Below are 15,679 nucleotides of genomic sequence, written 5' to 3'. Positions count from 1 at the left end.
AACTGTAAGTATGCTTTCAAGGAATGCATATGACTCCTGCAAAAGTTAATTTTGCGGAAGATTTGGATAATTTGACTTAACCTCGTACATTGTTTCCTTTGCATAACTGCAGTTCGCTTCGTTTGGAATTACTTAATTGAACTAAGAAACTTGATTAAACTAAGTATGCTGGAATATGATACAAGTGCCATTTACATATAAAAAAAAACGGCTCCTCGTTAAAATATAAAAGTGGAAAAATAATTTCTGATGCATCTTACTCATTTACGTTTTGTGTGTAAATGTTGTTCCTGTTATTAAAATTCTCCTGTGATTAATGTTTATGAGTGAGTTGCCCATTTAACGAGGTTAAATTATTTATTTAATTAATTGATCGTGTTTCATATGTAAGAGGTAAGATAATACTGTGCACCACATAGGCTACTTACATAGGTCACTCATTTATAATTCGTATAAATTTCTGCAAGTTATAGCAGGGAAATTGCACATCTATGTAGTTTTAAGTCTTTGGCTACAGTTCATGGAATATGAGAGAGCTTTCGGATGTAGTCGTTTCATGTAAAAATATGTGATCAGGGTACATGAATATCCCACTGCAGCGATTCTTTAAGTGAAGCTTCTTTTTGTAGCGTCTGATCAACTGATTTTCAACAGATATTGCTATAATTCAAATTGTTAAACACTCATTAGCTTTTTACATTTCTGCCAGTAACCGTTTTCTCTTCAGGCACAATTGAAGCTCCGTCTAAAGTAATAACTTCTGGAGAACGAATAAGTATCAATTGTGGAAGAGGCACCACAGCAGGAGGCTTTCAGGAATGTGATACCAACAATGAAACATTATATCCTTAAGAAAAACTCATAAAACCTCAGCATAAAATACTGTCACCTGTGTTCGTGGGACTATACTAGTTTTTGTAATGTAAACCATGCCAAATGCCTTGAGGCTAGAATAGAACTAATGTTTGTGTCGAGGTCCACTGAGACATAATTACAGTCAAAGAGTTCTGTCTCTTAGGCAGTTGAGAGTTATCATTGAAGTCTGGGATTATAGCCCTAATGTAGGTTACATTGGCACACTCCATAAGGTGGAGTTCCCCATCTCAAGAACATCAAGGTTGTGTTTTCTGCTCCGTAACAGAGACAAAACACGATAGCGGCTGTTGCAGAGGGCCTAAACCAGTGATGGACAAACCGCAGCTCGCGCAGTTGATATGATGGCGGCACACCACTCACTGTTCACTATAGTAAACTTTTTTACCTACCTTTCACTCTTGCCTGGAAAGGAGTGGCTCTTTCCTTAAACAACTATTGAGTCACGCCACTCTAGACAGATGCTAACCGTACAAAATCCATCGGCATCATGAACTGTTCCCTGGCGATTTAGTGAAGCGGAGGGCATTTGCGGTGTGGGCGTTTCAAAAGATGGCGGAAGATGACGATTGGTTGAGTAACGTGTTGTGGACCGATGAAGCTCATTTCATGCTTCGAGGGACTGTCAACGCCCACAACTGCAGAATTTGGGCTACCGAAAATCCTAGAACTGTCGTGGAAACTCCATTGCACGACGAGAAAGTCACGGTATGGGTTGGAGTTACCACATCTACCGTTATCGGGCCTTTTTTCTTCGAGGAAATGTGTGATTCTGGTTTTGTAACTGCTACTGTGACAAGTAAGAGGTACGCCCATATGTTACTGAATCGCATCAACCTCAACCTGGCTGATAAACACCTGCTGGAACGTACGATATTTATGCAAGATGGTGCTCCACCCCATATCGCTAGAAGCGTGAAAGATCTCTTGCGCGCGTCGTTTGCTGATGATCGTGTGCTCAGCCGCCACTTTCGTCATGCTTGGCCTCCCAGGTCCCCAGACCTCAGTCCGTGCAATTATTGGCTTTGGGGTTACCTGAAGTCGCAAGTGTATCGTGATCGACTGACATCTCTAGGGATGCTGAAAGGCAGCATCCGACGCCAATGCCTCACCATAACTCTGGACATGCTTTACAGTGCTGTTCACAACATTATTCCTCGACTACAGCTATTGTTGAGGAATGATGGTGGACATATTAGGCGTTTCCTGTGAAGAACATCACCTTTGCTTTGTCTTACTTTGTTATCCTAATTACTGCTATTCTGATCATATGAAGCGCCATCTGTCAGACATTTTTTGAAATTTGTATTTTCTTGGTTCTAGTAAAACCCCATGTCATTCCAAGCATGTGTGTCAGTTTGTACCTCTCTATCTACATTACTCCGTGATTTATTCAGTTTTCAAATTTATACTGACTTTTTGATCACCCGGTATATTTATAACTTGAAACTGTAGCATCTGGGCTGCATGACCGCCATGTTGGATATGTGGCTAGTCGTGACAGGTCACGATGTCTGCAATTCACCACCCTGGGCCTGGTTTCAGTGGGATGGTGGAGGTTGTCATGATTGTTCATCATGGAAACCGTACTGGATGTATAGTCCCTATATTTCCTATCAAGCTACTGCAGTGGAGGTGGTGCAGGGGAGATGGCAACCATCCTTCGTGATGTATGCTTACTTCAGTCTGCAGAGGCCTTCTGGTGTCATCAGTGACGCATACAACAGACAGTGCATTGCATGTTCCCTCAGACAATGATGACATCCAGTGGAATAGTGCGGTCAGCACAATAGCAGAATTGCTAGCGCCAGCTGCTGTGCAGCAGACAGTGGTGGACAGAAAATTCAGTCACAGCAGCTGGTCTGTTTATGCTGCTCAGTTTGAAGCATACTGGGGCAGGTGGAGTCAAACCACAGCACCCAGCATGGATGACAGCAGTGCTGTGTCCCTGCTCAGGATGATGAACAGTGACATTGTTTTCCTGCTGAGGCTGTGACGACTGGACAGCTAGAAGGCCCAGTCTCAAACCCCCAGGCCGCTAGGAAGACGACTAACGTCTGTTGGCAAATACCAAGTGGGTGTCACACCAGTGGAGAAGAACCATGTGGACAGCATCCAGACTTAGCAGGAGCAGAGACATGTGGCTATTGTAGACAGAGTCCAGTGATGGTAGCTTACTCATTCATCCCTATTCGAAGAGTGGTATGGACCTTCCCTCATAGCTAGCAGGTAGTGATGACCGCATAATGTCTGTTTGAGTTAAACTTGTATAATAGCAAGCCTCACCAAGCAGAGTTTTTGAAACCACAATGCTCCTGGTCACTACAATATAATAGGCTGGAGGTGCCAGGAAAATCTGTTGGGCAGACATGACATCATTTGTCCCAGCTTTCCCATCATCTCGGCACCTACAGAAGCCCTGCTTGTGCCATAACATTTAGCGACTCCTTTTTTCAGAGGCTCTGGGAGGTGTCTTCTACAGCGTCAACTTACTGAATAATTATTCTTGCCTCAGTATGCATTGTGTTTGAGGGGTCCTGAGACACCCGCCTATGACGTCATTTGACTGCTTTGGTTGCAGGAGCTGTTTGCTGTGAAAGATGGAGCTATGGCGCAACAAAACACAGTATACTCATGTATTCTTCTCCATGACAGATGGAATAACAACATAAATAGAAGAACAAAATAATCTTTGTAATAACAAAGACACAAGGTACACCCATAATATACTTTTTTAAAGCAAAGTAAAAAGTAAATTGTTTGTAACCAAGTATATTAGTTTTTATTTAGTGCTGTAGTACAGGAACTCGCCTTTTTTTTAAAGAAATTATCCTAATTCATTCAAATTTTCACTGTAATGTCCTGTTTAAGATTTGCTTTCACCCCAGGATCACAACAACTTCGCAATGTACGCATCTTAATATCATTACCATAACGATAGTTACGGCGGCGGCGTCACTCTGGCGCCTTCTAGGTGATGACCTGCATTACGGTGATGACTAATACGATGATTGCGGTGGCACTGATGACTCCGAACTGGTGTCTGCAGTAAGTGGCACACACTCCACATTCCAACGCTTCACGATGGTCGATGTTGACGAGTTGACAGCCGGTCCTTAACTATTGCATTCTGCCACTGACGTCTGCAGTTATTCTTCCCCAGTAGGTCGGTGTAATATTTTGGTGTTGCTTGGATGGAATAATTGACCCAATTACTGCCCTCGATATTGACACATGGGCGTGCAGCGAGTTGGATGGATACACAGCATTCTCTTTCGTGTTTCTGAACTCGGCGCTCCTCCGACCCAATTGTAAGTAGACTGTTTAGGTTTTCTTGTTGGTAACGTCTGTGGCTAGTTTGCATTGTTGTCTGCCACTGTAATGTTGGGCAGATGGATGTGAACAGCACGTAGCATTGAGCAGTTGGAGGTGAGCCGCGAGCAGTGGTGGATGTGGGGAGAGAAATGGTGGAGTTTTGAAATTTGTAAGACTGGATGTCATGAAATGCTGTATACATTATGACTTTTGAACACTATTGAGGTAAATACATTGTTTGTTCTCTATCAAAATCTTTCATTTGCTAACTATGCCTATTAGTAGTTAGTGCCTTCAGTAGTTTGAATCTTTTATTTAGCTGGCAGTAGTGGCGCTCGCTGTATTGCAGTAGTTCGAGTAACGAAGATTTTTGGTGAGGTAAGTGATTTGTAAGAGTTAGGTCTCCTAATCCCAATAACGATGCACGCCAACAAAGAGACAGACAATGACTCGCACCGCAGGCAGCCACGTGCGCCGGCTGGCTCAGAGAAAAATAACATAGAGGCTAACCTTGAGAAAAATTCCAGTATTATTCACCGACGTATACCACATGATAATTGCATTCAAGTTCAAACTCTGAGTACTATGAAGAGTAAAGGATTACACCACATTTCACATGTAAAACCGTTTATTGAGAGACAATCTGTTTTTTTAACTTAGTCTTTGCTATAAAATTTTTGACTTTACATTACTAGTATGCTTTGTCAGGCTTAGAATCTGTTAACATGCAACAATGTTTTGAAGTTCACTATCCAGTCTAGAACCTAGGGAACATATTTAAACAGAAATTACGAATGCATTGTTATAGTGAACAGAGGACACGGTGTTACTTTGTGTATACATACTTGCTTGTTAATTGCACGATTACGTAACGACTATAAGGCTTACATATACTGCTAATGAGATTTTAATGCAACATTTTGGTTTAGTTGAAAAGACATTCTTTATTTGAAGTACTTTCTGTGAGATTAAAGATGACTTAGTATTTGGTTTCTTTGACAGCTACACGATTATATCACGACGCTACTAATAAGTGACACAATTTATATTATTGCTTTTGCACTGTATCTGTTTTATATCTGCACTGATTTTCTGTATTATTCTGGAAAGTAAAACATGTTTTAGTAGTAACTTTTGTGGTATAGCTACAATGAGGCAGCCTCTTCCGTAGCACAACAATACGTTACTGCACAGTACTTTCTTCATCATGGCAATAAGCGTAATAACTAAGATATCTATACGCAAAGCATTTCACTTTTGTTTATCATGAGGTAAGTACATTGACTTCTGCAGAACTTAGCTTTCGGAGGACGATAACTACGACACTTCCACAGAGATTATCTTACATCAAGACGCACAGTTTAGCGCTACAGTACACGTATTTGAGTGATTAATTTTGTACTTAAAACATTTATTTTTAAAGATATTTGAAGTACAATGATACAAAGGTTTTCCGTGATACATTTCATTCCATTGCTGTAATCTGTAACACCTGAGGGTATAATTACATTAATCCTCAGGGGGGTAAATGCTTAATTTGTGTACCATGTGTTTGGCAAGCACAAGGAGCCCTAGCTAATATGGTATTTGCTTATACAACTTTACACATCAGTACCATATTTCTCTAACACACAAATTACATAGCTATCCGATTATTTAACAGAGAAACAAACATTTTTCTACTACATCAGTGACACATGTTTACGCAATTACACAGATGGATAACTTCACACTTATGAAATTGTATTTCGTCTGTACTTTGTGAACTGTTCGCATTTTTCCGGAACCATTGTGATACTATGAGAGCTCTGAATAATGTATTTGGTATGGGATCATGATTTTTAAAGTACGTTGGAGGTAGATGACACTGTTGAAATGAGCAGAGGTTTTTTTTTTAGGTCTTGAAATTATTGCAGAAAGCTACGACGATTCTGAGATTTGACAGATGTGTTATGATGTTATTATTAAGATGACGATGTGTATTATGCTGTTGAGGTATGTTTATGATCAATAAGCTGATGCTATATGAGGAATTTGATTATGCTATGTATATCCATTCCAGATATAATATTGTTTCCTTTCTATATAGTGATTACCTCGAACAACTGTTGCACATAGTAATTTTTTATTGGATATTCCATCATATGATGGATAATCTGTAGCATCAGCTCCGATAATACTAAAACTCAGATATAATTGCACATGATATGGATGAACTCACCCACCTTCAATATTTACATTAATCTCAGTTTCTTATTGGAGACATTTAGATTATCTTTAGTCTTCTCATTCAATGGGAATGAGTAAAACAGAAAACTCTCGATTTTGTTCATGATTTAATAAGAATAAAATTTATTAAGAGATTTCTAAAATTATTGATACATAAGCGACATTAAAGTCCATCAAATTATCATTTTCATCAGTTGTAGTTATTTTTTAATTTTGAATTGGATAAAAAATAGGAATATTTAAGAGATAATGTGGTTCATGAATTATTAGTCTACCAAATTCTGCATTAGGCTTGAATGAGGTAATAATATTAGATTCTTGATGAAAACGATCAGTATGCTTTGCAAACATTCCATCAACCAAATTAACATTTGTATTTATTAATTCAAATGAAATAATATTAGGAAAATCATTAGCAAGAGTCTTTTCATTAGCCTCAACAATTTGTTTAATAAGTCCAAGCACACTACCGATAATATCTTTGCGTGCCTCAACAACACAGATACTTGAACCATAGGTGCAGTCACAGGCATATCTGTTGAGAGGCCAGACAAACGGGTGGTTCATGAAGAGGGGCAGCAGCGTTTCCAGTAGTTGCAGGGGCAACAGTCTGGATTATTGACTGATCTGGCCCTATAACACTAACCAAAACAACCTTGATGATGTGGTACTGCGAACGGCAGAAAGCAAGGTGAAACTACAGCCGTAATATTTCCCGAGGGCATGCAGCTTTACTGTATGTTTAAATGATGATGGCGTCCTCTTGGGTAAAATATTCTGGAGGTAAAATAGTCCCCCATTTGGATCTTCGGGCAGGGACTACTCAAGAGGACATCGTTATCAGGAGAAAGAAAACTGGCGTTCTACGGATCAGAGTGTGGAATGTCAGATACCTTAATCGGGCAGGTAGATTAGAAAATTTAAAAAGGGAAATGGATAGGTTAAAATTAGACATAGTGGGAATTAGTGAAGTTCAGTGGCAGGAGGAACAAGACTTTTGGTCAGGTGAATACACGGTTATAAATACAAAATCAAATAAGGGTAATGCAGGAGTAGGTTTAATAATGAATAAAAAAATAGGAGTGCGGGTAAGCTACTACAACCATCATAGTGAACTCATTATTGTGGCCAAGATAGACACGAAGCCCACGCCTACTACAGTAGTACAAGTTTATATGCCAACTAGCTCTGCAGGCGATGAAGAAATTGATGAAATGTATGATGAGATAAAATAAATTATTCAGGTAGTGAAGGGAGGCGAAAATTTAATAGTCATGGGTGATTGGAATTCGTCAGTAGGAAAGGGAAGAGAAGGAAACCTAGTAGGGGAGTATGGATTGGAGTTAAGAAATGAAAGAGGAAGCTGCCTGGTAGAATTCTGCACAGAGCATAACTTAATCATAGCTAACACTTGGTTCAAGAATCATAAAAGAAGGTTATATACATGGAAGACCCCTGCAGATTCCAGAAGGTTTCAGATAGATTATATAATGGTAAGACAGAGATTAGGAACCAAATTTTAAATTGTAAGACATTTCCAGGGGCAGATGTGGACTCTGACCACAATCTATTGGTTATGAACTGCAGATTAAAACTGAAGAAACTGAAAAAAGGTGCCAATTTAAGGAGATGGGACCTGGATAAACTGAAAGAACCAGAGGTTGTACAGGGTATGATGGAGAACATAAGGGAACAATTGAGCGGAATGGGGGTAAGAAATACAGTAGAAGATGAATGGGTAGCTTTGAGGAATGAAATAGTGAAGGCAGCAGAGGATCAAGTAGGTAAAAAGACGACGGCTAGTAGAAATCCTTGGGTAACAGAATAGATACTGAATTTGATGAAAGGAGAAAATGCAAAAATGCAGTAAGGAATACAAACGTCTCAAAAATGAGATCGACAGGAAGTGGAAAATGGCTAAGCAGGGATGGCTAGAGGACAACTGTAAGGATCTCACGAGGGATAAGATAGATACTGCCTACAGGAAAATTAAAGAGACCTTTGGAGAAAAGTGAACCACTTCTAAGCAAAGAAGGGAAAGCAGAAAGGTGGAAGGAGTATATAAAGGATCTATACAGGGGCGATGTTCAAGAGGACAATATTATGCAAATGGGAAGAGGAGATAGATGAAGATGAAATGGGAGATATGATACTGCGTGAAGAGTTTGACAGAGCACTGCAAGACCTAAGTCGAGACAAGGCTCCAGGAGGAGACAACATTCTATTAGTACTACTGACAGCCTTGGAAAAGCCAGTCCTGACAAAACTCTACCATCTGGTGAGCAAGATGTATGAGATAGGCGAAATGCCCTCAGACTTCAAGAAGAATATAATAATTCCAATCCCAAAGAAAGCAGGTGTTGACGGATGTGAAAATTACCGAACTATCAGTTTAATAAGTCACAGCTGCAAATTACTAACACGAATTATTTACAGACAAATGGAAAAACTGGTAGAAGCCGACCTCAGGGAAGATCAGTTTGGATTCCATAGAAATGTTGGAACACGTGAGGCAATACTGACCCTACGACATATCTTAGAAGAAAGATTAAGGAAAGGCAAACCTACGTTTCTAGAATCTCTAGCTTTTGACAATGTTGACTGGAATACTCTCTTTCAAATTCTGAAGGTGGCAGGGGTAAAATACAGGGAGTGAAAGGCTATTTACAATTTGTACAGAATGCAGATGGCAGTTATAAGAGTCGAGGGGCATGAAAGGGAAGCAGTAGTTGGGAAGAGTGTGAGACACGGTTGTAGCCTCTCCCCGGTGGTATTAAATCTGTATATTGAGCAAGCAGTAGAGGAAACTAAAGAAAAGTTCAGAGTAGGTATTAAAATCCATGGAGAAGAAATAAAAACTTTGAGGTTCGCCGATGACATTGTAATTCTATCAGAGACAGCAAAGGACTTGGAAGAGTAGTTGAACGGAATGGACAGTGTCTTGAAAGGAGGGTGTAAGAGGAACATCAACAAAAGCAAAACGAGGATAATGGAATGTAGTCGAATTAAGTCGGGTGATGCTGAGGGAATTAGATTAGGAAATGAGACACTTAAAGTAGTGAAGGAGTTTTGCTATTTTGAGAGCAAAATAACTGATGATGGTCGAAGTAGAGAGGATATAAAAAGTAAACTGGCAATGGCAAGGAAAGCGATTCTGAAGAAGAGAAATTTGTTAACATCGAGTATTGATTTGTGTCAGGAAGTCGTTTCTGAAAGTATTTGTATGGAGTGTAGCCATGTATGGAAGTGAAACATGGACGATAAATAGTTTAGACAAGAAGAGAATAGAAGCTTTCGAAATGTGGTGCTACAGATGAATGCTGAAGATTAGATGGGTAGATCACATAACTAATGAGGTATTGAATAGAATTGGGGAGAAGACGAGTTTGTGGTACAACTTGACTAGAAGAAGGGATCGGTTTGTAGGACATGTTCTGAGGCATCAAGGGATCACCAATTTAGTACTGGAGTGCAGCGTGGAGGGTACAAATCGTAGATGGAGACCAAGAGATGAATACACTAAGCAGATTCAGAAGGATGTAGGCTGCAGTAGGTACTGGGTGATGAAGAAGCTTGCACAAGATAGAGTAGCATGGAGAGCTGCATCAAACCAGTCTCAGGACTGAAGTCCACAACAACAACATCCATATATAACTTAACATCAATCTCAATGACAGTCTGTTTAAAATTTCATCAGCTTCAATGTGAATACTTGGCTTTTTGGAATGAATACATTTTTCCAAATTTTTCAAACTATACTGGACAATGAATGTCTGTCGTTTCTTCATCACAACATAATTTATTTTTCAGCATATTTGGACCTAAGAAAATTTAATAACAGCGAACCAAAGCAACATTACTAAGAATGTTTTGCATAGGTATAGTTAATCTTTTTTTCAGACAGACGAATTACCACTCAATTGAAATAATCTGCTCATTTAGTATTAAAAATTTATTTAATTAAATGAATAGTGATTGGGAACCAAAAGAAGAACCAGAGAAGAAATCAATAAATAGACATGGTAAACTTTTATCAAATTCTATTTGATGTGCAACCATCGGACCAAGTTGTAACGGAAAAACAACATTAATGATCGATAATTATGTTCTAGCACTGGGATGGTTGAAATGAAATAAAATTTGTACATTTGTACATTTCTTATAAAAATTAGATCAACTGAAATATCGAGAATGTATTAAAAAGTTGTAAAAATGAAGATAAGTGTAACAAAAATATTACTACTTTTATTGAAAATATTGAGGAAATTATTCCATTAGATCAATGTCAAGAATATTCAGTACTTGTATTTGATGACTTCATTCTTGAAAATCAGAATATAATTAGAGAATATTTAACTAGAGTAAGTTGTAGAGGACTTGATTGCTTTTATTTGGCTCAAACTTACTCCAAAATAATGGAACCATTAGTCAGAGATAATCTTAATTCTTTAAATATCTTTAGACAAGATGACACAAATGTAAATCATATTAACCATGAGTTTGTTACTGGGGATTTAAAGTTTTTTGAATTCATAGAAATGTGTAGTCAATGCTGGAATGATCAATTCGGATTTTATATGATAGACATGACTAGATAAGCGAATGAAGTGAAGTTTAGAAATAATATACAATGTAACATAACAACATAAACGTTAAACATAAACATAAATGTTAAACATAGATGTTAAAAATGTTTAGTTAATGTATTTTTCATCTGTATTAAATGTGTGCAAAATATGATGAAGAAGTTGTTAAAAAGCTAGTCTAAATAGAACAGTAAAAGAACAGTTACGAGAAGACCTTAAAAAATGGAAGAAACAACCAAGAACAGAGTATGAAAAATATAAAAAAATATAAATATAAAAAAATGCAATTGAAAAAGTTAAACAAGGTATTGAAGGTTTAGGTGATAATGTTTTGAAAGCTGTTGAAGAAAATAGACAAGCTGAAAAGCAAATGGCTCCTAATTCTCATTATGAGTTAGAAGAATTTAATGATATACCGCCATTAAAGAATTTGGAAGTCCACACTGTGACTGTACATTAAGTGAATCAGAAATACAAGCTGTATTAATGAAGTGTGGAAAAGAAACAGAAACAAAAAATTATAAAAATGTTAAACAAATAAGTGTAAGTGAAAGAATGATAGAATATATTAATCACAATGAAGATTAAATTTTTGGATTAAGACTGGATTGTTTATTTAAATTTGTTGATAAATTACCAGTACAATTTGATGGAGCTAAATAAACTACTGATGATAATAGATATGAAGAAACACATGGATTAACAAATCCTTTTACTAAAAATCAGGTAAGTATAGAAGAGATCAATACATTATATAAAGGTTCTGATTTATCAAATTATGCAGATATATTATACTGTTCAGGAGCACTATATTCTGATAATAATTCAAATAAAAGAAAATCGAATAGAGGAAGTAATTACAAATATTTGATAAAGGAAATTTTTAGTAAATTTTTTCAGGACTGAGGAAAAAAATTTAGATGATTAATTGCAAAGTGAGGGAGAAAAAGTTGGTGAAGTCTTCGTAAAAAATATTCCAAAAAGCCAATCGAATATGTCTGGATGAATGATATTAACTAATTAATTGACAGAATCAAAAATCATCACAATGAAAAGTTGGGAATAATGTTAATGTTGGCCAATAAATTTAGTGATTTCGTCGTTAACAATCCAAAAGGAATTCCACATTTGATCAGAATTTTGAATAACCTCCCCCACACATTTTGTAAAAGTGAAAAACATGGAAAAGGAATAGCCATTTGCGTTTTAAATAATGTACCAAAGCCTGAGATGCATCTTCTGGGCTATAACTTTGGTGGGCCTTTCAATAAACTAAAAGAAAGTTCAGCACATGGAGATCAAGGAATAAATGCATTAGACAGAACTTGCAAACAACATGACACTACCAATTGTGATCATAACATTTTAGAAAAAAGACATGAAGCTGAGAAAGATCTTCAATTAGCTGCAAATGAAAGAATGCATGCAAGAAATGTAACATTAGGAGAAAAAGTTGCACCCACTGCAGTTAAAGGCATTATGTATGGAAAATTAGGTATGAATGACAATGTTTGGGGAGTGTGAAAATTTTTGTAGCAGTAAGACACTGCTATCTAAAAAATATTAATTCTTATAAATTTTTTAATCTATATAAATGAATAACTTTTCAATCGAATATACTTTGCTACCTAGTGGCAAGAATAATACAAAATAAATCGAATATCAAATGAATAATGATCCATTAAATAATATTGATCCATTTTTAACTGATGCACAAGAAAGAAAGAAACTGAAAAAACTGGTTGTAATTTACTCATTACACTAAGTATAACTGTTGTGTTAAAGATTTTCGAACAAAAAAGAAAGAAGGCACTGGATTAACAAAACAGGAAGATGGATTTCTTCCATTACTCTCAGCTGTGTTACCATATCTAGCAACTATTGGTTCACTTGCTGGTGGATCTGGAGCAATTGCAAATGTAGTAATAAACAAGAAAAAAGCTGATGCAGAATTAGAAGCACAAAAAAGGCATGATCAAGCAAAGGAAAAGAAAGGTGCAGGATCTAGAAAAAAGTTTCAAAAAAAGTAATCGATTTCTATGCAACTACATTAAATAATTTTGATATAGAAGAATTAGTGAAACAATGAAAAACCAAACTCTTTTGTGCTGTCCTTATGATCTACGAATTAACAAGCCATCCTAGAGAATAAGAATCTGTAATAGTTAATTTAGATACATCTGATCATGTTGGTTCTCATTGAATTTGTTATCATAAAAATAAAGATATAAAATTTGTTTTTGATTCATTTGGTGGTAATATACCAATTAAACTAGATAATTATTTGGGAAAAAAGATCTGTACTACAATGCTGAGAGAGTACAAAACTTTAATGAAGCAATTTGTGGTCATTTATGTGTATTTGCACTGAAATTACAAGTTTAGTGATATTCTGACTTTATTAAATGGACATTTTTTGGAAATTAACTCATTAAGGATTTTCAGTCACCAGAGCCAAAAACTGCTAATGAATTAATTTCAAAATTTGAGTCATTAATCATAGATTTTAAATCATTAATAGATGAAATTTTTAAAGTAACTGGAGGCTATATTGTGTTTAAGGGTAGAAGAATGACGAATGTAAGTGACCCATTTGATGCTAAGGATGTAGTGAACAAACATTATTTACAGAATGAGTTACCAAATGTTGTTACAAAACCTGAATATACAAGTATTCTAACACAGTTGAATAATTATGACAGTAAAATCGGTCTGTCCAATTCTTTTACAAGAAATGAAGGAGAGAAAGCTTTTTCAGATTATTTCTCAAAAAGAGATTTGACTCCATACTTACATGAGGTAAGTAATCTTAAAGATAAAGTACATGATAAACAAATTATTGAATTTCGTTTTATGACTGGAAGTTAACAAAAAATGCATACTTCCATATACGATTTTTGACTTAAAATAGTCATTAATTGTTGGTAAGAATATAAGCAGAGATTTAAAATCGGATGACTGTGATATCACTGTAGGGGAGGCTGATAAACTATACCAAACAAATAATAGTAATCAGTCAATAATTGTAAAACAAATCAATTTTTCTCATTTCAGATTAGAAGATTCTGTTAAAACTCTTCCAGTTGATGTAAAGTTAATTATATTTGGTGACATAATTTGAGTCTTACTAAATTTTTATGCTATATAACTGGATAATCATAATCACATCTACTGTTTAAAGTGTAAAAGATTTATTGAGACTCATAATCCTCACATGTTAACAACTAAAAATAGAAGACAAAGAATTGAAGGTCTTTGTACACTATGTAAAAGCAAAAAGAATAAATTCCTTAAAGAATTTTGTAAGTCTAGAGGTGAGCAAATTCTCATCCCTAATATTCGTGCAGAAATCATTAATGAATTACATAAACTGATGACAAAAAAATTTTAATGAGAATGTGTAATTTTTCTCGATATTGATGACCTATGGAAAGCTGATCTAATGGAAATGGATTCCAGCAAATTGAAATGAATTTCAAAGATAAATCAGGGATATAAATATTTATTAACTGTTATCGATATCTTTTCTAAATTTTCCTGGGCTATTCCCCTTAAAGATAAAACATGTAAGAATGTTGTTGTTGCTTTTGAAAAAATTTCCATCGCTAGAAAGCCAAAAAATTTACAAACATATAATGGCGATCAACTATACAGTAAATAATTTAAGGAACTGATGAAGCAATATAACATTAAGCATTATTCAAATTTTAGTGAATTAAAAGCATTTCTTGTTGAAATATTTAACAGAACACTTAAAGAAAATATGTGGTAAAGATTTGCTCTTTAGGGACATTATAAGTGGGTTCACTGAGTTAAAAATTTAGTTGATGAATACAATAACACAAGATATTCAACTATAAAAATGAAACCAATAGAAGTTAATGAGAAAAATAGGAGGCCTACGTGGGATATGGGTCTAGCATCTCCAAAATTTAAAAACAGGAGGTAAAGTAAGGATCAGTAAATTTAAGGATATGGGGTACTTATAAATGGTAGAAAAATCGAATTTTTTATATATTATAGCGTTTCAAATAAAAAAAGACATATATAAACCAAATTTTAAAGTTACAGTCATGTACACCACCCAACCTCCTTTATTTCTGTTACAGAAATCAGTGTTATTTCCAAAATAACTGTGAACTTTCTGTTTCCAGCGATTACACCTGTGATACATTGTATATGTTGGCTATAGTGCAGGTTTCTACTGTCTGTAAATCGTTATCTTTGGTGGTATTTACTTTTGTTTCAGTGAAGCAGATTCTGCTCGTGTTACTGAATATTTGTTGCCCAAGTGTTATATATATTTATGGAAGTACATACCCTTTAGTGTGCAATAAATACAAACTATGCCACACATCAAGAAATTCAACAAAAGGAAATTCCGTGGTAACCAGTTCACAAACAAAGCAAGCCACACTGTTGAAAGTAATCTTTGTATCAGTTCTCCAGGGAAGAAACTCCCACGTGGCATGGCTCCTGGTGATTGAAATTTTTGTATTAACAATGACATTGTTTGTAGTGTATTTGATGTTGTTCCTGTGGGCATCTTATCTTCTCTGATACAGGAAATGACGGAATGTAAATAATGTGATGGTGTAGGCTGTATGGAAATAACTGAACAGCAAAGTAGCAGGAAGGGTTTAGCGCCACATTTAGTTGTTGCGTGTAGATCCTGC

This window comes from Schistocerca nitens, chromosome 11 (genome assembly GCF_023898315.1).
Source record: "Schistocerca nitens isolate TAMUIC-IGC-003100 chromosome 11, iqSchNite1.1, whole genome shotgun sequence".
NCBI classification, from domain to species: Eukaryota; Metazoa; Arthropoda; class Insecta; order Orthoptera; family Acrididae; genus Schistocerca; species Schistocerca nitens.
This window is presented reverse-complemented; position numbering follows the sequence as displayed.